Source organism: Clytia hemisphaerica, unplaced genomic scaffold (genome assembly GCF_902728285.1).
Source record: "Clytia hemisphaerica strain Z4C2 unplaced genomic scaffold, Clytia hemisphaerica genome assembly, whole genome shotgun sequence".
Taxonomy (NCBI): domain Eukaryota; kingdom Metazoa; phylum Cnidaria; class Hydrozoa; order Leptothecata; family Clytiidae; genus Clytia; species Clytia hemisphaerica.
Genome location: NW_027103850.1, coordinates 314429 through 339788, shown reverse-complemented (window position 1 = coordinate 339788; position 25360 = coordinate 314429).

The following is a 25360-nucleotide window of genomic DNA, read 5'->3' as shown; positions in this document are numbered from 1 at the left end:
GTTTGATTTTTCTTTATTTGAACAATTATTAAAAGGGTATTCTTCGTCATTATGCATCAAATAATGGTTAATATTTTATTTGAACAATTATTAAAAGGATTTTTTGTCATTATGCATCAAGTAATGGAACAATGGATGAAAATATTTTCTCTCATGGAACAACATTGGACATTTTCTATTACACTTTCATTACACACACGCACTTTACTTTGCAACTTTTTTCTGGTCAGTTTTTGTTGGAGAAATTTTTGGATTTTGTGCCAGGTACAGAAACCGTTTTGGAAAGAAAAAAGAATAAAAGTAAGATCGAGAAAAAGATGAGGTAATTAAAATTAAATATTTTTTATCATGTTTTTGTAAAGATTCATTACTATAACTTCCCTATAACTGTATATCACCCGTCAACTTAGTAGCTCACTATTTTTTCAAGGAATCGAAAAGCATTTTTTGGAGTGATATTTAAAAGCATTATTTGGAAAAAAGATGGCTATATGAAAAGTGAAGAAAGTATGAAATATCTGTTCTTGGGGTTTCCCTTTTCTCCTGAAAAAAACTATCTGTTCTGTGTGTTTTTCCTTAAAATCGATCGGAAATTTGATACTGATTAATTTTGAGATACAAAGTTGGGTCTGAAAACTTTCCTATCTCGAGATATAAATCACTTTCGTTTTCTCAGGTTTGGCTGCAGTTGTAGGCAGGCTTTCATGGAGTGAGGCAATTCTTTTAGTCATATCTCAAGAAATATGCTTTTAAACATATCAAAACTTTATGTATTCCTAGAAAAGGCATTAAAAATTGTTTGTGCAAATTTTCAATAAGTTTGCAGTAAAAATGTGTATTTTACAGACCAGAGTACAATTTCCTTACCGTCAAAAAAAGATCTTTTTCTCTCAAAATTGGCCTTTTTGTCTGAAATGAATGAGCGAAATGTTTCCCAATAGGGTTTAGAACCAATCACTTTTTCGTAATCTCCCTCAGAGGGGTACTTAGCAACAAGTAAGGGCTAAATGTATCCGGTCAGCACTTTATAAGTATGATTTACGGTAAGTCATGATCCCGTAAACGGTAAAATTTCCAAATAATTAATGAAAAATTCTCTCGTTGCATCTCAACATTAAACGCGAACCTTCTGTTCTTAAATGATTTACTAATGCAGTGCGAAATTATGAATAATATTAATGTAAATCGTTGAAGAATGTGTTTTTCACAGACGATTCAGATTCAAGTGCTTCTAGGTAGCTTTTCTTGTTCTAAACGCTTTGAGATTACTACAGAATATCCTGAACTTGAGAATTTACTGAGTTAATCCGTCAAAATTCGCCAATTCCTTTATCTTTATTGTTCATGCATGAAACGAGATTTAGAGGGCTTAGAATCTGCGTTGTCTGCAGGGCCAAAAAACGTCGGCATAATATGGCTTCGAGAGGCGATAATACTATGCCATTGTAGGAAGCCTAGTGATGGAGCCATATTTGTGAACCTATTCTGGTTACTGTTACAATTATAAGAGGCGTATAATGGTCCAATGCATCATTGTATATCCGCTTTAACTACATGAATGCAACACAACGCCTTCAGCTAGTTGAAGAAGTCAGACTGTAGGAATTTTAACTTAAAGCGCTTTAAGGAATTTATTGCCATATAAAATAATGCTTTAAGCTACATGTCCAAAATATCCCCGTTTTCTTACAAAAATCTAAGTATAAAATTTAAGAAATCTTGATTTTAAAATTCTTATTTGTTTCGGACATGGCTTGCTGATGATGATCCCATTTTCCTTTCCCATCATGAGGTTTTAAAGTTTTAGAATCATTTGGTCTCTGTGGCTTTGTCAGAACATGAACAAACGACTGGACATCCTTCTCCTTCGTAAGCACTGCGAGCTTCGTTGCCGCCTCGTTAAAACATAAAATGAAACAATAGGTTTTGATGATCTACCTTGGGAATACCTTGCTAACAACGTCAAAACTTACACAAAGTCTCTGTTGCTCTACTCTTCTCCAGTCTTTTATCTATATCATAACAAAGATAATAGATGCGAAATCATCGTCATTTTTCAAAACTCCGATGAAATAATATCGAGTATATAGGATTGAGAGTATAGGATTCAAATTATGATATTCTTATGACACAGGCTCACAACTTTGGCATACTTTTATTTTCAAGTCAATAAAAAAACTAATAGCGCTTGGTCATGCAAACGTCACGATTATTACTTCTCTCATTTGAGATGCCTTGGAGTTTTTACAAGATACTTTACTAATTGGTCATTTAAAGTGATAGAGATGACGCTTTCTTTAGAAAAAGTAATAAGATTCTTTTATTACATCTTAACGACCAACCAAATCAAATAAGAGCTTGTAAAAACTCCAGCTTGTCCCTCTCATTTGACCGAAATTCAATCCCACAATCCTTTTTTGTTTTAATTCAAAAGTCGTGAAATTTATTACTTTTTCTTTGTAATTGAGTGAAATTTGCGTGCAAGCATAATTGACGCAAAGGTTGACGGGATTGAATTTCGGTCAAGAAAAATCAATGTCTATTTTTAGATTCGCTATGGTATGCTATTGGAATGACAAAAGTGATTCAAAAGTATACACGCAGTTGAAATTCTCCATTTCAGCGTATAAAAAAATTGAAAATAATTATTTTGTGACTTGAGAGTAACTAGCCGTATGCGCAGCGTCGCACGCTGCGTGTCCCAATCCAGCAAATCACTATACATCTAAAAAAAAACCAACGGAAGAAAGATAGCTGGTGATTGATGATAAGATTTTGATTTTATGAAAGAAAGGAGAAAAAAGTTCAACGCCATGAAGAGGAGGCTTTGTAGAGCTTTGTTAGATTTTCGAAAACTTTTTATAAAACGTTGTAAACACACACGTTTTAGCATTAATATTAATATATAGATTTTCAAACTATCAAGCTATCTATCAATCATTTTACCTAAGTAATTCAAAGAAATAGCATTGTAACGGAATATCAACGGATTTTTTATACCAATTTTAAAATACAGGCGACAACGAAGCTCGCTTAAAAGACACAATGGAAGATAGACGTCCAGTTATGATTTATCCCATGTGAAGGCGCAGTAGTGTACCAAGTATTGACCGTCGTCTAGGAGATCAGGACTAACTCCAACTCGGTGCTGTGTTTCACTTAATGAAAAGTAAATGCTACTTTGCTAGGACCAACCCATACCATGTGATGGTCGTAGGGTGGACAGAAACTCTACATGCCGTTCAGTGACTGTGCGACAAATCTGTGCTAGTGTCTAGCAAAACTTTGGGGCTTTGTTCTTTTTTAGGAAAATAATTCAAAGTCTGTCGTCTGGCGCATATAAAGCTATCCAGGCTTAGTGGTCTCAAAGCCAGACTAAGTAAAAAAAAGTAAGTATATTCATCTGGTGGCTGTCGGCGGAGCCGGGAGTGAGGGAGTCTATCCCCTTTTCTATTTGCGCTAGACCTGGGAGATCGAATGCTGAGGTGGAGCACCACACCTACTCTCAACTCCCAGTAACTTACCGCCTAGATCAGATTACCCAATCTAAGCTACTCATCCGCTGAGTTGGCGGTGACCGGGGATCGAACCCACAACCCTTAGATTGTAAGGTGAATGCTCTACCGACTGAGCTATCCGGTCACGCCAGACTAATTTCATCAAAATTTTATGCTTATGTAGCTACGCAGTTCTGGAAGTTCTAAGCACTTCTCGAAGTCTCAAAGACAGGCTACACAGATTTCTCGTTACATGCATGAATAATAAAGATATAGGTATTAGAGGATCTTGACGGATTTTACTCAGTAAAATTCTCCAGCTCGGGTTTTTCCGTGGTAAGTCTAAACATTTTAGGGCAATATAACCACCTAGAAGCACTTAATTCTGGTCTGTAAAATACACACAGCGATTTACATGTATTCTTGATTCTTTGCATGTGTCAAACTAAGGAATAAGGTTCAACTTTGTTTAATGTCGAGATACAATGAGAGACTTTGTCAAATATTTGAGTAATAGCTTGGAAGTTTCACCGTTTTTTGGATCAAATCTTACCAAATAAACATGCTTATAAAGTGCTGACCAGACACATTTAGCCCTTATTTATTCCCCAGGTACCTCTCTGAGTATAATATGAAGAATCGAGTGGCTCTAAACCTTATTAAGCATCATTTCACTAATTCATTTCAGACAAAAAGACCAATTTTGAGAGAAAAAGATCTTTTTTCAACGGTAAGAAAATTGTACTCTGGTCTGTAAAATACACATTTTTACTGCAAAATTTTTGAAAATTTGCACAAACAATTTTTAATGCCTTTTCTAGGAGCACATAAAGTTTTGATATGTTTAAAAGCATATTTCTTGAGATATGACTAAAAGAATTGCCTCACTCCATGAAAGCCCGCCCACAACTGCAGCCAAACCTGAGAAAACGAAAGTGATTTATATCTCGAGATAGGAAAGTTTTCAGACCCAACTTTGTATCTCAAAATTAATCAGTATCAAATTTCCGATCGATTGATATATGATATGCCTATATTTGGGTTGGAAGAATTTTCGGTTTTGCCTACGTGGGTCACATGACCAAAAATCCGCCATTATGGATACCCAGGTGAGAAATCCAGGTGGCCCAGAAGCTTAAAATATTCTTATTACCATAAGGAACAAGAAAAACCCCAAGAAAGTTAGTCCACCAAATGGATAAGATACTTCCCGGCTCGTACCTGTATAATAGTCAATAGAAGAAATACCAGATAATTCAATTGACATTGTTTGAAAGCTCCGACACGATAGGAAGAAACAAACGTCCGCCGCGCAAGCTAAAAAAGAGCTATCCTGTAAAACACGGCTTATCGCTCTTCATTCCGGGAAATCAAATAACCGTTAATTGATAATGTTCCGCTAAGCGGAACTAAAATACTGAAACGCGCGCGCAAAATTATGAGATGTTTTCCCAACTTTCCCTCACGAGTGAAGCTATGAATGCCATCCTCGGAAGCTTTAGGCTTCCTGCGGTGGCAATAATAACCGATTAGATTAGATATGGCTGCAATAAGAAATATTGGCCAAGGTAAAGTAACTACCGCGCTTGCGAGCTCGTTGTGTTCTCCGAAGCAAATATTTTCCTTAGATCTTGTGCAAAACCAGTCATTATTCATGATGTGGTATGAGCCTTCTCCATTAGGAAATGGGTCCTACTCCTTGTGAAGTAGGAATTTCTTCTTTTCCAAGTCGGAACATTAAAAGCGTTGTTCAGACATCGCTGGTTATGGGTACTCGAGAAACAAAACCAGCGGTAGCTCAATATTCTTTGCCAATTTGAGTGTCAAAACAGGCCAATGCATGAACTCTGAGCTCGACCTTATGTAAACACCAATTTTCTTAGTTGGCTCAGAAAATGTTTTGGTTTTGACAGCTTCATTATGGTTTCGTCAAAAATAAATTTCAGCATAGAAATTGACCGTATTTGTTCCATGTGTCATGTATTGTAGAAAAGTTCCGTTTTTTTTGTTTTTTTTCAATGACCTAGGGTTATGTTCTATAAAGGTACAATTTAAGGGTAGAGTGAAATCTTCTATGGTGGTAGGATTTTAAACCACTTATTTCCTACATAACTTGCACGGTCTCTGTGTGTTTTTTTCACACAAACTCTAGAGCGAAAGTAAGTTTTCCGCCGAAATTCTAGGCTTCTGCTCATCCTCAAAGAGTTTCTGGGAAGTATGTCTATCTACAATCAGTACCAAAATATGTATTACATGTTAGTAGCAGACCCGACTGGCAATTGCTATGTAGCAGGTTGAAAATGAGTTTCTGCTGGAAAGATGCAGTTTGTTTTCAAGTTAAATCTTTAAAATAAAACAAAACTGTGTGGGTTTCTTTACCTCCAAACAACCTACCAATATTTTTGGAACACTCCATAACAAAGGAAGATGGCTCTTCTTGTGGATTGACTTGCTGGTTACCCCATATAAACACCCGGACGTTACTAATCGATAAGATCGATTATCGATTAAAATCGATCGATAATCGATAATTAATCAATTGATTAAATATCGATTAAAAACAATAATCGATAGCTAATCGATACTCACAATTTTTTAGGCGCCGACTATTTATCGATTATCGCTTTTAATCGATAAATATATATATATTTTTTGATTTTTTTTTTTATATATAAGTCTTTGCAACCGTGAAAAGCACAGCTCAAAATCATATATTTACGCTGTGCCGACGAATCGAGATTCTATTCATCGCGCAATCAGCGAAGACAAAAGTAACCATGACGACCATCCAAGATCTTGGATGAGCGTCATAGTCGATATTTTTATTCCCGTCGTTGAAAACACAACTTACAAAAAGTCATCAATGCTTTGTAAAAAGAGTCAGTGATAGAGAATCATAACATAAAGTCTGTCTATTATTTCGATTCAATTAAAGTGACATTTCCATAATTAAAAGTTTAGTAATTACTGTTATACATTTGGGGATCATGTAAAAGGTTTCTTTCGTAATTATATGGCTGATTACATTTAGCTTAGATTTGTAAAGGACGAGCGGGGCGATAAATCCGTAATAGCCCCTCTTTTTTGTAATCGCCCTGATGTAAACAAAAATTTCGATTAGTTGAAAGAAAAATATCGTACGATATTTTGATTGGTTAACAAAATATCGTACGAAATTTTTAAGCCAATCAAAATAAGAGTGTCAGTCGAATGTTTTTTTATAGTTTCGAATGTTTTTATAAGTTTCGAAAAGAATAGCGATTAAGTGTTTTTCAATTCTTTTTTTGACCATATAATTAACGCGGAATAACATGGTATTCTCGGGTGATTTTGGATTAATAACCCCTCGTTTCATTGAAAACACTTCAAAATAGCCCTCACTACGTTCGGGCTATTTTGAAATGTTTTCAATGAACCTCGGGGTTATTAATCCCAAATCACCCTCTAAACCATGTTATTACTAGTACAAATAAACTCATTTCAACTACACTTGTAGGTTTCTGGGGAATTCATAAATAGTAAACTGCATACTGATACAGTCTGCTAGACATTAATATGGTAATATTTACTCTTCATCTTTGATTTTTTCTACAGTGATTACATTGACACATGCGCGATAAAATTTCTATTATTTGTCTTCAGAGGTTACTATTTTCTTTGAAAACTTAACCTCTGATACTCAGGGTAAGTCTTTGCGATAATAACTTTGCCTAAAAAGTATACACGATGAAAATATCAATGATAGCGGTTTAAAATAAAAAAGTCCTAAGAGCTAAAAATATTCGCAGGAGACATCACTGTCTTTTTATGAGAAAAACGCAACATTAAACATGTTTGTAAAGAATCGATGTAAAATATGAAAATAATAAAAATGGAATGTATGGAACAATAAAAAAGTAAAACGAGGGAATTTGAATTTTTATTAATTTTGATTTTTAAAGACGTACATTTATGCAACAGGGGAATAGTAAAAGGGCTATTGATTAATTTATACGTTGTAACTACCTTTTGTAATGAGCCTATGTGATGGAGAACGTTCTTATATTTTAGCGATAACACACACAAACTTTTTTACTCAATCGCATGTTCAAACTCGATACTTTTATTAGGGACACCCTGTACGGTACGTATATTTTGATAAAAAAGTCATGTATAGAATCTCAATCCATTAATAAAAGAAAATATTGTCAAGGGATTCAAAAGTATTATTTAACCAATTTGACTTTCATGTCTTTCATAGAAACATGTATTGCTTGGCTCTTCATATAATACTTCTAACTTTGAACACCTCAAGAATGTTGAAAAAAGCATTTTAGTGCATTTTACGAGATAAGTTTCGATTATAACTTTCATGGAAATTTTTAATCGACAGATTTGACTTGGCCTCAGTTTGGTTTGGTTGATAAATCTTTAGCTACACCATGACCGTGGGATGATTTTCAATAAACTTTTGTTGTTATACAATGACTTTTTTATGTCTGGCTTGGTTATAAATAACAGAACAGTATTTGATCGATCTTTATGTAGCTACGTTCACGTGAAATGAATCTTGGGGTGGTCGGTCACAACACAAGCATTTTTGTAACCAGAAGTGATGGTTATGAAGATGAGCTGATGTGAGCTGATGCAAAATATTTTAAGCAACAAGTATCATGATCATTAAAAGCAATGAAATGATATAATTTCGCGTAGTCAACTGCAGTGTTACAATTTCACACCGTGTACCAATTATCCATTCGTTGTTCTTGTACACTCAAAATGTGTACCTTTTGAATCATACACAAAAGACAAGAGCCGAAGAGCTTCAAACTTGGTCAGACCCAGGCATGTATCTAAGACAATAGAGAAAATAGTTTAAGTGAATTTAAACTGCGTTTTAATGGATATCTCATTAACTTAATTTGACACACGTATTGCTTCTTGTTCTCTCTTACGATGTTTTCAAAATATTCAGCTTAAATTCAATGGATTTTTAATGATTAATGAGTTTAGCTAAGTACCTCCTTAGTAAGCTAGACGCATTGTAAATGCACCCATTATTTCTTTTGAAATCTGAGTAAAAATCAATTAAACTGCCATTAAAGTGATAAGTAAAATTACTTAATCAAAACTTTCTTTTGTTACACTTCTAGATTGATGTTTTATATTTTTTAACTGCTCTAGTGGTAATGGTGTAGTCTGACGATTTCAGACCATCAAAGTTTTTATAGAAAAGTCTGTTAAACTCATTTGGAAGTCGAGACTTCTTTCATCAAATGCCTCGTTCTTCCAAACTCGTTTGAGAGGCTTTTCTATAAAAAAACTTTGATGGTCTGAAACCGTCAGATGAACCCTCTCTTGCATACTAAAAGGTAAAAGGTTATTGGGTAGTCTGGATACCATCCAAATTTTTTAACCTTCCTCGTACACTCAGAAGGAAAAATTAGTATGGTCATCACACATGGAAAGTTTATAATGTTTACGCAAAGTTATGCAATAAATTTATAACTTTGTTAGGTTTTCTTTTGAATCTATATTTTATCTCAAATTATCAAAATAGTTGATGTACATTCCAGTACAATGCATCAAACTCTCAAAACAGACATATTTTTATTTAAAGAAAAATCAGATTCAACAATTCTTTGGAGAATTTTTTCTTTTTGATAACAACTTAATAAGTGTCTTTTTGTAACTTCACGCTCTTAGGGCCTGATTATATGAGAAATATTTTCCAACTTTGCCGGGACGGGACGGGACGTAGCACGGGATCTCACTGGCTCTATTGTTTTCTCTTGACTTGATTCTTATTCTGTGATTATATGAAAAAAACTGTCCCGTCCCGGCTAAACGGGCTAATTTTCACAGGTGGAATCTCGCTTATGCTTTGCCGGGATCCCGGTCGACCTGGAAGATTTTTCCCATATAATCAAACTTTCCCGGCTATAAGCGGGACAATTTTCAGACTTTATCCCGTCCCAGTTAACCGGGATGATCTTCCCATATAATCGAGAGATGCAAAACTCCACTCAAACGTCCCGTCCCGGCAAAGCGGGTTATATTTGCATCATATAATCAGGCCCTTAGTAACAGAAGAGAAGACATTGTAAAAGTGATTGTAAAAGTAACTGTCGGTTTTGAATCAGTCAACTGTTAATAATACAATAACAAGCAACGTATAATTTGTTTATTCTAAGCCAATCAGAGCCGTTGATTCAAGATCTTGAATCAATTTTTTCTTATTAGACCCTCTCTTTTCTTCGAGTGCGCGAGACGGATTGAGAGGCGGGTATCCCATCTACAAATGGTGTAGAGAGAAACTTGAGAGATGGAGAATTTTTTGATTTTACAAAGTGTGCATAATTACACGAGAAGGAAAGCTAAAAGAAAGACATTTTTGAACTATCTTATAATTCAATATGATTCAATATGAGGAAAAAGAAAGAAAAATAGATTTTTCATCCTGCTAACCTCTTCTGAGATACATCGTAATTACTGAATAATGAACCGTGTCGCGCGTGAAAAACACCTTACAAAGTTGTTGTACTGGGCGATTCGAGCCATGTTTTCAAATTACAGGGTGTATCATAAAAATCATGCCAGTGTGTACATTTTAGAAAATATAAATCTGTTCATGATTATACAATTTATATCTTATTGTCTAAAGAACAAAAGCAACTCAAAAGTATACCCAAGTAATTTATCAATTGTTCTTTTATTTTTAGAGGTTGTGTGATGATATAAAACGAATGTATATATTTCTGAAATGTACACGCTGTATATTTCTTTCTATTTTCTGTTATTCCTGCGTTGTACAGGGTGTCCCTAATAAAAGTATCGAGTTTGAACATGCGATTGAGTAAAAAAGTTTGTGTGTGTTATCGCTAAAATATAAGAACGTTCTCCATCACATAGGCTCATTACAAAAGGTAGTTACAACGTATAAATTAATCAATAGCCCTTTTACTATTCCCCTGTTGCATAAATGTACGTCTTTAAAAATCAAAATTAATAAAAATTCAAATTCCCTCGTTTTACTTTTTTATTGTTCCATACATTCCATTTTTATTATTTTCATAGTTTTACATACGATTCTTTACAAACATGTTTTAACTGTTGCGTTTTTCTCATGATCGTTATTTCGTTGCATTTGTAAACAGGCAGAGTATGTTTTTATTGTTACGTAATGACAAAGAAAAAAGAGGGAGAGCTTAAAATACAATTTTGTGAATACACACTTAAAACTTTCTACTCAATCGCATGTTCAAACTCGATACTTTTATTAGGGACACCCTGTACGGTACGTATATTTTGATAAAAAAGTCATGTATAGAATCTCAATCCATTAATAAAAGAAAATATTGTCAAGGGATTCAAAAGTATTATTTAACCAATTTGACTTTCATGTCTTTCATAGAAACTGAAAACAATGCGACAATTCTAAGGTGTACCTCAGACCATCTTTCTAAAAACAATGGGCGGGATCACACTGCTGTCTTATTTTATTGCTGTAATAACTCCTTTTGTTTTCAATTGTATTTTAAAATGATTTTCTTTTCAAAAAGTTATCAAAGTCAAAAATAAGCTAACGAGTCTTAACTTTAAGACAAATTGGTAAAGGAATCGCCAATCCGTCTTAAACGTACAATTTTATTGCAGGCAATTAATGTCAGTCAAAGACAATTTAACGAGACAAAATTTAATGCACGATTTTCTTTTCAAACTTTCAATACATTATAAAATTAAGAAATTTAGGACTTGCTAGAGGGGACGTCTAAAAGTTATATGATAGTTAGATTGATCATATACAGGATAAGCCGGATTTTAAAGCCTCTTGCTTGACAGCTGGATTTCTTTACTTAAATTTGAAATCCTTTAATACAAATGTGTACTGAAGCGGAACAAAGCTATAATATTACCTATTGATCATATACAGGATAAACCGGTTTTTAGAGCCTCTTGCTTGACAGCTGGATTTCTTTACTTAGATTTGAAATTCTTTAATAGAAATGTGTACTGAAGCGGAACAAAGCTATAATAGGTTACACCCACAGATATCTGTAAAGCCCGAAGGGCTAGATTTGCGGCTTTTATCAAAAAGTGAAGCTCATCTTTGGAAGGATTTCCTTCCAGAGTCACGTGACTAAAATATGCAATTTCACCGGTTTGAGAGATGTGAAATAGCGTTTGCCGCCTACGTTTATTGATCTCGCGCTCCGAAAACAATTAAAATGCTAGATCCTATCCATCGGCACGAAAGTTAAAAAGTCAAATTTTAGCTTCACTTTTTTTTGCTGGAGAAAGCTTAAAGTTGCAAATCTAGCCCTTCGGGCTTAGATATCTGTGGTTACACCTCACTACTATGGCAAAAGGATTTGATATTAGCAAAATTCAATATCTGTCCTCTAGTAACTTATTTGATAAAATTGTATATGATAAACTTAAAAGCACTATTAAGAATAATGGCGAGGTCATAGTTTTCAAGTCAGGATTTTACACATTTAAAAAAACAAACTCATATCAAAGTCGATCAAACCCTTATAATGTTATTTTGATGACAAATTTAATGTAAATTTAATGGGTCCAGTACACGTTTTTTTTTATATAAGGAACCCGTTTATAAGGAACTTAAGGCTGTAAATGGTCCAAAAGATAAGGAATTGTTTAGGAACTGCCCAGGCTGAGAATAAGAAAACAAGTTTTAAGGAACAGTAAGAGATGGTTATCCAAACTTAGCAGCTACGTAAATAAGGAACTCGATAAGGAACTTTGAGGCTGAAATTCTCTGTAAAAATAAGGAACTCCAGGCTCAGAGCAAAGTTAAGGTTCCTTATAAAAAAAACGTGTAGGATCAGTCAACAAATCTTCTCTTGGCTATAGTTATATATAACATGCTTATTTTCTCCAAAAAATTACAAAGGGGAAAAGTGAGGTTAACTACTGTATAACCAGGGATCATTTCTACGATGAAAAAGTTTATGCACACATTTTAGTGAAGCTCCACAAAGTTTTTCACAAAAACATAGAATGAAATGCGCGACTAATAAAATAAAAGAAGCTATAGCCCAATGAGAAAATTAGTCAAAAAATCACTATAGAGGTGTGTGCTTATATTGATATAGCTTGCTTTCTTGGAAGCCGTTTGAGCAGAAATGCCCTCCACCACGCTGACTTTTTGACGAATTTGCCCACCCACTGGGAGAGAAATAATAAGTGAAGGTCTGTATCGAAATCATCATTATCTTGAAAGATTGAGTATGAAAAAATGATAAATATAAATAACAAGGAGTTATTATCTCTCTGATGATCAAATTATTAAAGAAAACGAAAAAAATAAGATAATAAATCCAGCTACAGGAAGAAAAATGGTTTCTTTTAGACAGGCAGCTGACGACATCTAAAATCTGGACGACTTTGAGACAAACGTCGAGTTGATTTTTCTTGTTCCCATATATCTACTGATCCTAAAAATTTTACTCGGCGTCCGAAAATTTATTTAACGGACATGTCCGGTAGTAATTTGTCAAATGATGACGTCACCACCAAAAGTGAAAATTTGATTTCAGCATATAATAATGATACACCATTCGACGCATTTTTCGATCTAAATTCTAAATCACATCAGTCTCAATAGGTAAAAATTTAGATTTCAAAAGTTATGACTTAATTCGACATTTGATTTTGGTCAATCATGACCCTCTCTCACCCCCTAAAAATGTCAAATTTCAACGTCATCAAATCGAAAAACAATTTACACCATTCGAAAGCTCGTCAAAAACGTTGTTACTAAAAGAGGTAACGAGTGGTAACGAGTGGTAACGAGTGGTAACGATGTGGTAACGAGTGGTAACGATGTGGTAACGAGTTGGTAACGAGTGGTAACGATGTGGTAACGAGGTAACGAGTGGTAACCAGTTGAAAACGGTGGCCCTAAGTCTCCAAATTTGAATTTCTCGATTCTGGTGTTTTTGCAACAGATGATGATGGATCTTGAGGTTCTGCAGCAGGACCTGGCAGATCTGGTGAATGTGCAGTAGGACTTGGAGATTTGGGGGAATGTTATGGTGGAGTTGATGGATCTGGTGAATGTGATGGTAAAGTTGGTTGTTTGGGTGAATGAAATGGTGGAATTGATGGTTCTGGTGAATGTGAATCAAAGATTGATGGTTCTGGAGGTTCTGCATCAGGAGTTGGTGATTCTGGTGAATGTACAACAGGAGTTGGTGGTTCTGGTGAATGTTATGGTGGAGTTGATAATTCTGGTGAATATAATGCTGGTGTTGATGGATCTGATGAATCCAATCATGGAGTTGGTGATTTTGGTGAATGTGCATCAGGAGTTGATGCTTCTGGTGAATGTACAGCAGGAGTTGGTGGTTCTGGTGAATGTGCAGCAGGAGTTGGTGGTTCTGGTGAATGTGCAGCAGTAGTTGGTGGTTCTGGTGAATGTGCAGCAGGAGTTGGTGGTTCTGGTGAATGTGCAGCAGGAGTTGTTGATTCTGGTGAATGTGCAGCAGGATTTGGTGGTTCTGGTGAATATGCATCAGGAGTTGGTGGTTCTGGTGAATGCAATGGTGGAGTTGGTGGTTCTGGTGAATGTGCAGCAGGAGTTGGTGGTTCTGGTGAATGTGCAGCAGGAGTTGTTGATTCTGGTGAATGTGCAGCAGGATTTGGTGGTTCTGGTGAATATGCATCAGGAGTTGGTGGTTCTGGTGAATGTGCAGCAGGAGTTGGTGGTTCTGGTGAATGTGCAGCAGGAGTTGTTGATTCTGGTGAATGTGCTGCAGGAGTTGTTGATTCTGGCGAATGTGCAGCGGGAGTTGGTAATTCTGGTGAATGCAATGGTGGAGTTGGTGGTTCTAGTGAATGTACAGTAGGAGTTGGTGATTCTGGTGAATGTGCAGCAGGAGTTGGTGGTTCTGGTGAATGTGCAGCAGGAGTTGGTGGTTCTGGTGAATGTGCAACAGGAGTTGATGGTTCTCGTGAATGTGCAGCAGGAGTTGGTAATTCTGGTGAATGAAATTATGGAGTTGGTGGTTCTGGTGAATGTACAGCAGGAGTTGGTGGTTCTCGTGAATGTGATGGTAAAGTTGGTTATTTTGGTGAATGCAATGGTGGAGTTGATGGTTTTGGTGAATGTGCATCAGGAGTTGATGCTTGTGGTGAATGCGATGGTAGAGTTGGTTGTTTTGGTGAATGCAATGGTGGAGTTGATGGTTCTGGTGAATGTAATGGTAAAGTTGGTTGTTTTGGTGAATGCAATGGTGGAGTTGATGGTTTTGGTGATTTTGCATCAGGCTTTGATGCTTCTGGTGGATGTGGTTTTGGTGCATGCAATGGTGGAGTTGATGGTTTTGGCGAATGCAATGGTGGAGTTGATAGTTTTGGTGAATATGTAGCAGGAGTTGTTGATTCTGGTGAAGGTGCATCAGGAAATGATGGTTCTGGTGAATATGAAAGTGGAGTTAATGGATCTGGTCAATGTGATGGTTGCATTGATGGTTCTGGTGAATTTGATGGTGGCATTGATGGTTCTGGTTAATGTGCTGCAGGATTTGATTGTTCTGGTGAATGTGATGGTTAAATTGATGGTTCTGGTGAATTTGATGGTGGCATTGATGTTTGTGGTGAATGTGCTGTAGGAGTTGATAGTTTTGGTGAATTTGCAGCAGGAGTTAATATACTGATAAATTGTTATTGAGATGTTATTCATGGATGTAATAACAACACGTTCATTAACTAGCAAAAAATTTCAGATTAACCATAACTGTATTTTCATTACATCCATGAATGACATCTCAATAAAAATTTATCAAAATATTAACTCCTGCTGCAAATTCAGCAGAACTTTCAACTCCTACAACCATTCATCACAACCTTCAATGCCACCATCAAATTCACCAGAACCATCAATGCCAACATCAAATTCACCAGAACCATCAAATCCTGCAGCACATTAACCAGAACCATCAACTCCTGATGACCATTCACCAGAACCGCCAACTCCTGCTGCACATTCACCAGAATCACCAACTCCTGCTGCACATTCACCAGAACCACCAACTCCTGCTGAACATTCACCAGAAGCTTTAACTACTGCTACACATTCACCAGAACTACCAACTACTGCTGCACATTCACCAAAACCATCAACTCCACCATTGCATTCACCAAAACAACCAACTTTACCATCACATTCACCAGAACCACCAACTCCTGCTGAACATTCACCAAAATCATCAACTCCACCATTGCATTCACCAAAACAACCAACTTCACTATCACATTCACCAGAGCCATCAACTTCTGATGCAAATTCACCAAAACCATCAACTCCACCATTGCATTCACCAAAATAACCAACTTTACCATCACATTTACAAGAACCATCAACTCCTGTTGCAAATTCACCAGAACCATCAACTCCTGCTGCACATTCACCAGAACCACCAACTCCTGCTGCACATTCACCAGAACCACCAACTTCACCATTGCATTCACCAGAACCACCAACTCCTGCTGCACATTCACCAGAATCAGCAACTCCTGCTGTACATTCACCAGAACCACCTATTCCTGCTGTACATTCATCAAAACCACCAATTCCTGCTGTACATTCACCAGAACCACCAATTCTTGCTGTACATTCACCAGAACCACCAACTCCTGCTGCACATTCACCAGAATCAGCAACTCCTGCTGTACATTCACCAGAACCACCTATTCCTGCTGTACATTCATCAAAACCACCAATTCCTGCTGTACATTCACCAGAACCACCAATTCTTGCTGTACATTCACCAGAACCACCAACTCCTGCTGTACATTCAGCAGAACCACCAACTCCTGCTGTACATTCACCAGAACCACCAACTCCTGCTGTACATTCACCAGAACCACCAACTCCTGCTGCACATTCACCAGAACCACCAACTTCACCATTGCATTCACCAGAACCACCAACTCCTGCTGCACATTCACCAGAATCAGCAACTCCTGATGTACATTCACCAGAACCACCTATTCCTGCTGTACATTCATCAGAACCACCAATTCCTGCTGTACATTCACCAGAACCACCAATTCTTGCTGTACATTCACCAGAACCACCAACCCCTGCTGTACATTCAGCAGAACCACCAACTCCTGCTGTACATTCACCAGAACCACCAACTCCTGCTGCACATTCACCAGAATCAACAACTCCTGCTGCACATTCACCAGAACCACCAACTCCTGCTGTACTTTCACCAGAACCACCAACTCCTGCTGCACATTCACCAGAACCACCAACTTCACCATTGCATTCACCAGAACCGCCAACTCCTGCTGCACATTCACCAGAATCAGCAACTCCTGCTGTACATTCACCAGAACCACCTATTCCTGCTGTACATTCATCAGAACCACCAATTCCTGCTGTACATTCACCAGAACCACCAATTCTTGCTGTACATTCACCAGAACCACCAACTCCTGCTGTACATTCAGCAGAATCACCAACTCCTGCTGTACATTCACCAGAACCACCAACTCCTGCTGTACATTCACCAGAACCACCAACTCCTGCTGCACATTCACCAGAACCACCAACTCCTGCTTTACATTCACCAGAACCACCAACTCCTGCTGTACATTCACCAGAACCACCAACTCCTGCTGCACATTCACCAGAACCACCAACTCCTGCTGTACATTCACTAGAACCACCAACTCCACCATTGCATTCACCAGAATTACCAATCTCCCGCTGCACATTCGCCAGAATCAACAACTTCTGCTGCCCATTCACCAGAACCACCAACTCCTGCTGGACATTCACCAGAACCACCTATTCCTGCTGTACATTCATCAAAACCACCAATTCCTGCTGTACATTCACCAGAACCACCAATTCTTGCTGTACATTCACCAGAACCACCAACTCCTGCTGCACATTCACCAGAATCAGCAACTCCTGCTGTACATTCACCAGAACCACCTATTCCTGCTGTACATTCATCAAAACCACCAATTCCTGCTGTACATTCACCAGAACCACCAATTCTTGCTGTACATTCACCAGAACCACCAACTCCTGCTGTACATTCAGCAGAACCACCAACTCCTGCTGTACATTCACCAGAACCACCAACTCCTGCTGCACATTCACCAGAACCACCAACTCCTGCTTTACATTCACCAGAACCACCAACTCCTGCTGTACATTCACCAGAACCACCAACTCCTGCTGCACATTCACCAGAACCACCAACTCCTGCTGTACATTCACTAGAACCACCAACTCCACCATTGCATTCACCAGAATTACCAATCTCCCGCTGCACATTCGCCAGAATCAACAACTTCTGCTGCCCATTCACCAGAACCACCAACTCCTGCTGGACATTCACCAGAACCACCAACTCCTGCTGTACTTTCACCAGAAGCATCAACTCCTACTGGACATTCACCAGAACCACCAACTCCTGCTGTACATTTACCAGAATCAACAACTCCACCATTGGATTCATCAGATCCATCAACACCAGCATTATATTCACCAGAATCACCAACTCCTGATGCACATTCACCAGAATCACCAACTCCTGATGCAGAACCTCCAGAACCATCAATCTTTGATTTACATTCACCAGAACCATCAATTCCACCATTTCATTCACCCAAACAACCAACTTTACCATCACATTCACCAGATCCATCAACTCCACCATAACATTCCCCCAAATCTCCAATTCCTACTGCACATTCACCAGATCTGCCAGGTCCTGCTGCAGAACCTCAAGATCCATCATCATCTGTTGCAAAAACACCAGAATCGAGAAATTCAAATTTGGAGACTTAGGGCCACCGTTTTCAACTGGTTACCACTCGTTACCTCGTTACCACATCGTTACCACTCGTTACCACCTCGTTACCACATCGTTACCACTCGTTACCACATCGTTACCACTCGTTACCACTCGTTACCACTCGTTACCTCTTTTAGTAACAACGCGTCAAAAACTATATAGAAGACAATTAAACAGGTATATTCGATTTCTCAGCCTAACTCGAGAAAATTGAGATCGTAATTTGACAATCATTAGGTTGATTTATCAGAGAGATGTAAAGCTTTTTACAGAAGCTGATGATTTTATGAAATGAAAAAGATTTATCGAAAAACCTTATCCATGCAGCATCAATAGCTGGTTCCTTTGGTCGATGGGCATTATCTTGAACAGAAATATTAACTGTTCGAGAAGACGCCCACTGTAAATTTTCCAGACTAGACAAAAAAAGCAGTTCAACCATAATATAAGAAAGCTGCGGCTGGAATAATAACATCTGAACTTCTGTTGTTCTATCTCTGCCGTATTTGATGACTATTTTTGATCAAGAGATCAGTAATGTAGCATCTTTAATGGTAAATTTTATTGGTTTGTCGTTAATACTTTCTTCTCAGTGTGTTTTAGATCATCAATAAGAAATTTAAACAAGCACAAAATGGCTGGGCTGAAATAAGTCAAAAATAAACAAAGTGCCTCGAGTGCCTTCGCAATATTTCAGTAAAATCTTTTTAGAAATCAATGAAAAAGTACATCTAGATAATACTGTGAAAGTTTCAAGCCAGCACCTTCAAAATTTATCATTCAAACTGACAAGAAAGTTGTCATCTTGAATATAGTTCTTATAATTTCAATTTTGGCGAAAAACTATTGTTTCCCCAAAATACCCCTAAAATATGTCCAAAATTAGTTCTATTAGTTCAAGTGTTCTATTGGGTACAGATTCAAAGATATCTAGCAACAAAAATACTTTTTGTGAAGGAAAGTACTCTTAGGTTCCAAATAAACGCCCCCCCGCTTGTTAATTTTTCGAAAATCTTCCACCCCCCCCCGACCTTATTAGGACCCCCCCCCCCCGTTTATTAATCTCTAAGAATATTTTCAGCTGTCAAAGAGAAGGCCCCTTATTTTGCTCTAAATAGCCCTGAATAGCCTGATTTTAGCCTATTTTTACCTTATTTTTGGGTTTCAGAAGTACAATTTCCAACCCCCCGGCAATTAGGCCCCCCCGTTTATTAAAATCTAGAAACTTTTCGAACCCCCCCCCGTTTATTCGAACCCCCCCCCCCCCGTTTATTTGGAACCTAAGAGTAAGAGAAACATTTCAAAAACTATCTACCAATGATAAACTGAGCATATCTTGATGTTCTTATAAAGCTCGGAGACAGAGATGGAACAGCAATTAACTGAAAAGACAATGCGGTAGATATTCCAGTCGCGGCTTTCTTATACTATGGTTCAACTAAATGCCCACCTCAATGCATATATAAATCTTATTAAAGAGTGGTTTTGACAGGATAAGTCGTTAAGAGCATATACAGGGTGTCCCTAATAAAAGTATCGAGTTTGAACATGCGATTGAGTAAAAAGTTTTGTGTGTGTATTCACAAAATTGTATTTTAAGCTCTCCCTCTTTTTTCTTTGTCATTACGATTAATTTATACGTTGTAACTACCTTTTGTAATGAGCCTATGTGATGGAGAACGTTCTTATATTTTAGCGATAACACACACAAACTTTTTTACTCAATCGCATGTTCAAACTCGATACTTTTATTAGGGACACCCTGTATAGCATAAGTAATCAAATAAAATTTGAAAGGATTAAGTATTAGTCCAACGGATTAGAATAGGTGGATTAAGAACTCATAGAAAACACTCCTCGTTAGGTTATCAAACTTTTTTACGAGTTTGCTAGCAATTAAAACTTGATAAGTTGTAAAAAAGTTGTAAAAAATCATTACTTTCAACATTTTCATTGGTCATTACGTATCACGTGGTACATTTTAAATAAGAAAATGCACTTTTTTAGCCCTTTCTATCCAATGCAGAAATTAGCCAAATAATTTGAAATTTATTTCCCTAATTCTAAATACAGTCTTCTTTCACCAGTATGCAACCCATTCGTGACCCATCGATAGTTTCTTAGTTATAGACCATACGTTAATTTTCACTTATCTGAAGATTGCCATTGACAAAAGATTAAAAATTTACATTAAAACTGGTCTAGCGTTTGTTGATGCTAAAACTTAAGTGCAGGATTTAAAATATTTGCAAAATCATCAAAATTGATCGAATCATAGGACAAATTCGTTTTCGAAACTGTATAAATTGGAAAATTGTTCTTATAAAAACAATGAAAAAACTAAACGAGGAGTGCGCAGAGTCATTTACAGATTTTTCTTGTAACAATGAGAAGACAATGGATCTCTCTTGGGAGCAACGAGAGAAGTTAATCCACCTATTCTAATCCGTTGATTAGTCTTACTTGTGGTCTTATGATCGGATGTAATTTACGAATAATAAAGATAATCGCAATTTGCTGCATAATAGCAGGATATTGCTCAATTAATATATATCATATTAAGATTAAAATAGTGTATTGAACAATTTCTCTATTGAGTTATGCTTGCTGCATTGTTCTTGATTGTGTAAATATGAACAAAGGAAACCGACGACGGATGTTCAGACTAAGAGTAAACAAACATTAAGCTTTAAATGCGTTTTTTATGGCAACTTCTACACGAAAACAAAAAATATGCACCATGTATTGTTAAAACGAATTTCTAACATGACTGATATACGCTATTGCTCGTTGCCCCCATTGAGTTTAAAGCCCGAAGGGCTAGAGGTCAATCTCTAACCTTTCTCAGGCAAGAAAAAGTGAAGCCTTAAAAAATACGCCGCATTTTTGACGACAGATTGAATCTAACAATTCCTTTGTTTATGATTGATATGTTTTTTGAAATTTAGCGGTAAATTTTAGTTTCAATCTGTCATTTGTGTAAAAACCAGGCGAGCCGCTCAAGGCCGCGCAACTTTGGTAGGATTTGTTGGCTTCAAATCCTGCCAAGGAGATTGACTTCTAGCCCTTCGGGCTTATACTTCATTGGTTGCCCCCCCCCCTGCATAAATTTTGAGCTATTCATTGAATGGTCATAAAATTTTACACACAAGTAGGCGATAATAAAAGGAACAAAATCGTGAAAAAATATTTTCCAAAATGGCTGCCATTTTTTGATGACTTCATCATATATGTGCAAAAATGTAATCTTTTGACGAAAAAACTGAATTTCTTAAAATTACAATCCCGAGTTATCTAAATGAGCTTTTTCTATTCTGTTTTGATTTTTTGAAAGATAATACAGCCACCACCACCCCCCAGTTCGAAAAGGGTTAAATAGTGGTTTTGATAGGATAAGTCTACTAATACATAGCATATTACATAAAGAATCTTACTTAACAAACAGAACACACCTCGATTCGTATTAGATATAGTTAATCTCAAATATGTTGCATAAAACAGCTTACACTTCTATATATCTTTCAAGCTAGCATTTTCTTACGTACTTACCGACTTTCCTACTAACAAAGTGACCTAATGAAATTTTTCCATCTTTTATTATCTTTCTTCAAATTTACCAAGTGCTTTTAGTAAAGTCACTTTTCCTTTTGGCACCTGTCGGCTTCCCTGAAGGTTTATGCTATGATTTTAGCCAAAAGTGTGTTAGGGCCCCTTCACCTAGATTTAATCTGTGACCACTGGGGGCTCTTGCGCAATAAATTTGGATGTTCCAATCAACATTTAATGTGAAGAGGAAGAGGATAAAAAAAGCAACCCTTTTTAAAGGATTTTCTGCAGTTAATGTTTTGATCACAATTAAAATTCTTAATGCCTCTGATGATTTAACAGGAATATTGAAAAATCAGGGAGGAACTAATGATGACTTAAATTTTCCTGTTTACGCTTTAATACAAATGTGTACTGAAGCGGAACAAAGCTAGAACTAATGATGACTTGAATTTTCCTGTTTCTGCTTTAATACAAATGTGTACTGAAGCGGAACAAAGCTAGAACTAATGATGACTTAAATTTTCATGTTTCTGCTTTAATACAAATGTGTACTGAAGCGGAACAAAGCTAGAACTAATGATGACTTAAATTTTCCTGTTTCCGCTTTAATACAAATGTGTACTGAAGCGGAACAAAGCTAGAACTAATGATGATTAAATTAAATATCTACAAATGTACATGTTTACAGTAAACAACTTCTCACATCAGACCACATAGAGCTCAGACCAAAAAATAGAAAAAACGTAAACAAAAAAACATCTAAAACTATAAATGAGAAGAATGCACGTTCACAATAAAAGTATAATTGCTTTTAGCAATTATAATTTTATTGTAAGTGTGCGACTACGATACTCGTCTTTTGTATTTAATGACGGTTTTAATGCTTTAATGGCTAAAGCTTCGAGAGTTAAGGGCTCTGTAACCAATTTTAAAACGAAAGTTCGAATTTTGTTAAAATATATTTTGACAGATGATACTGTTACATCTAACTAAGTGAGCTGTGAAATTCTTTTGAAAAAAAATCAGTTCTTCACCCTCACTGCCGAAACAGAGTTGAGAAACACATCATTCTTTAATCAACAAAATGATTTGTACGTGTAAGTGTAAATATTCACACGAAACATCGGCGTATTAAACAGAATTTCTGGAAAGGTTTATTGCTTTCAATCCCGGGGGGGGGGGCACTTAGGCAAAAATGGATGATGGGTATGTGCGGACGGTATATTTTTTTCACCTTTCAAAGTCTCTCTAAGGGTCGGAAAAATCAGAAAAGTTTTCAATTAGTCTCTCTAAGGGTCGGAAAATTCAGGATTTTTAGGAAATTTTTTGATTTCCAGAGAAAAAAAATTGTAAAAAAGTCTCTCTAAGGGTATGACTTTTTTCAAAAATCGAAAAAAGAATTTCAAAAAGTCTCTCTAAGGGTCACCTTTTCAGCAAAAATTAGTCTCTCTAAGGGTCGGTTTTCGGAGGTCACGTCCACACATACCCCTCATTCGCCAACCCTAGTACCCCCCCGGGCTTTCAATATAGCATTTTCTTTTATGCTATTTGCACAGTGCCGTAGCAACTGGGGGGGGGGGGGCAAGGGGGCTATGCCCCCCAATATTTTTTTCAAAAATGGTTATTTTGCAAAATGCAAAGTTTTTCTTCTTTTTTTCTTGAAAGCATTTTGTTTTGAATGCGTTTTCAAGCAATCTATTATTATTATACAGAATACGGTTTCAGGCCCGTTCAGGTCCTCTCTAAACAAATCTTGTTTTACAAAATATCTTTTTTAAATATAGTCCTCCTTGAGGACTTCCTCGCACTCTCCATTTGTAATCGCTCTGCGGCATTGCTCGATTTCTCTCGTTTGCTTTACTTCTCCATTCTTTTACTTGGTCTCTTTCAATTATTGTTAAATCGTCTGTGATGCTCATACTGGCGTACTTATCGTACTGCTTCAATTCTCTTAAGTTTCTCATAAATTTGTATTTTACATGCCCGTCATTAAATACAACTTTGATTGGTCGTGTACGATTTGATTCTTCACCAATACGGGAGATCTATTGTGACAAAACCGACTCTATTTTTAATTGTCCAAGCAGCTTCATTATAAAAAGTAATCTATTAAATATATTTGACAGACTACTAATGGTCACCTCTATTAAAAGAAAACCACAAAAACAACCTGGAAAAAATAAAAATTTTCCTGTTCTAAGCTTGCACCGTTTTGGAATGTTTTGGAATGTTAGCTCCTAATTAATTTCAAACGTCAATGACTGATCCAAGATAGAGAAGATAAATAAACTTTTTGGTACAACATAACAACTAGACATCAAGTCAAGGTCTTAACTAAAAATAACTTAAATAAACCTGTTGATATAATTAGGAAAGACAGTGACAAATTCTTTGGTCTTATGTAGTTTTCCTTTTGCGTCTAAAAAAGTCCCCGACTGTGGTAAAAGTACATAATTAATACCCTTAGTGACGCTGTAACACAGACAGGAAGCCTATTCACTGAAAAGTACTAAAGCAGAGTTATTATTTTTTTTGGTAGAGGGCGAATGAAAAATTACTTTCATGCGAGATTCATCCTAGATTCTAGGCCGGCGAATTCTTATTTTAGAAAGTCTAGTGTGTTGATTAGCGGAAATTTTTATCGTGAAAAGCATAGGTCGAAATCATATATCGACGCTGTGCTGACGAATCGAGATTCTATTCAGCGCGCAATCAACGAAGACAAAAGTAACCATGACGATCATCCAAGATCTTGGATGAAGTTCAAAGTTGGTATTTTTATTACCGTCGTTGAAAGCACAACTTAAAAAAGTCATTTGTAAAAAGAGTCAGTGATTACTGTTATTATTACTGTTTAGTAATTACTGTTGTCACGAGTTTTTGCCAAAACGAGGCTAAAACTTTGGGGCAGGCTGGAGACTTCAAAAATGATCAGATTTGGCCGAAATTTTGCACACTTGATACTTGGGTGAATCCCTGGGGGCGGTTTTTCATTTTTTCAAAATTTCCATTTTCAAGGGCGTGGTCACAAGTTTTCGCCAAAACGAGGCTAAAACTTTTAGGCAGGCTGGAGACTTCAAGGACGAATCCCTGTGGGTGGTTTTCATTATTTCATAATTTCCATTTTAAGGGGGTGGTCATGAGTTTTTAGTTGAAATTAGTTACATTTTACAATTGGGCCTGCAAATGATTTAAAATCACTGAAGTTGAGCCCAGTGCGGTTAGCACGTTCGACACTTATTACTGCATGTTTAGTAATTACTGTTACATTTGGGGATCATGTAAAAGATTTCTTTTGAAATAAACTCATTTCAATTACACTTGGAGGTTTCTGGGGAATTCGTAAATAGTATACTGCATACTGATACAGTCTGCTAGACATTAATATGGTAATATTTGCTCTTCATCTTTGATTTTTTCTACAGTGATTAGATTGACACATGTACGATAAAATTTCTATTATTGGTCTTCAGAGGTTAATATATT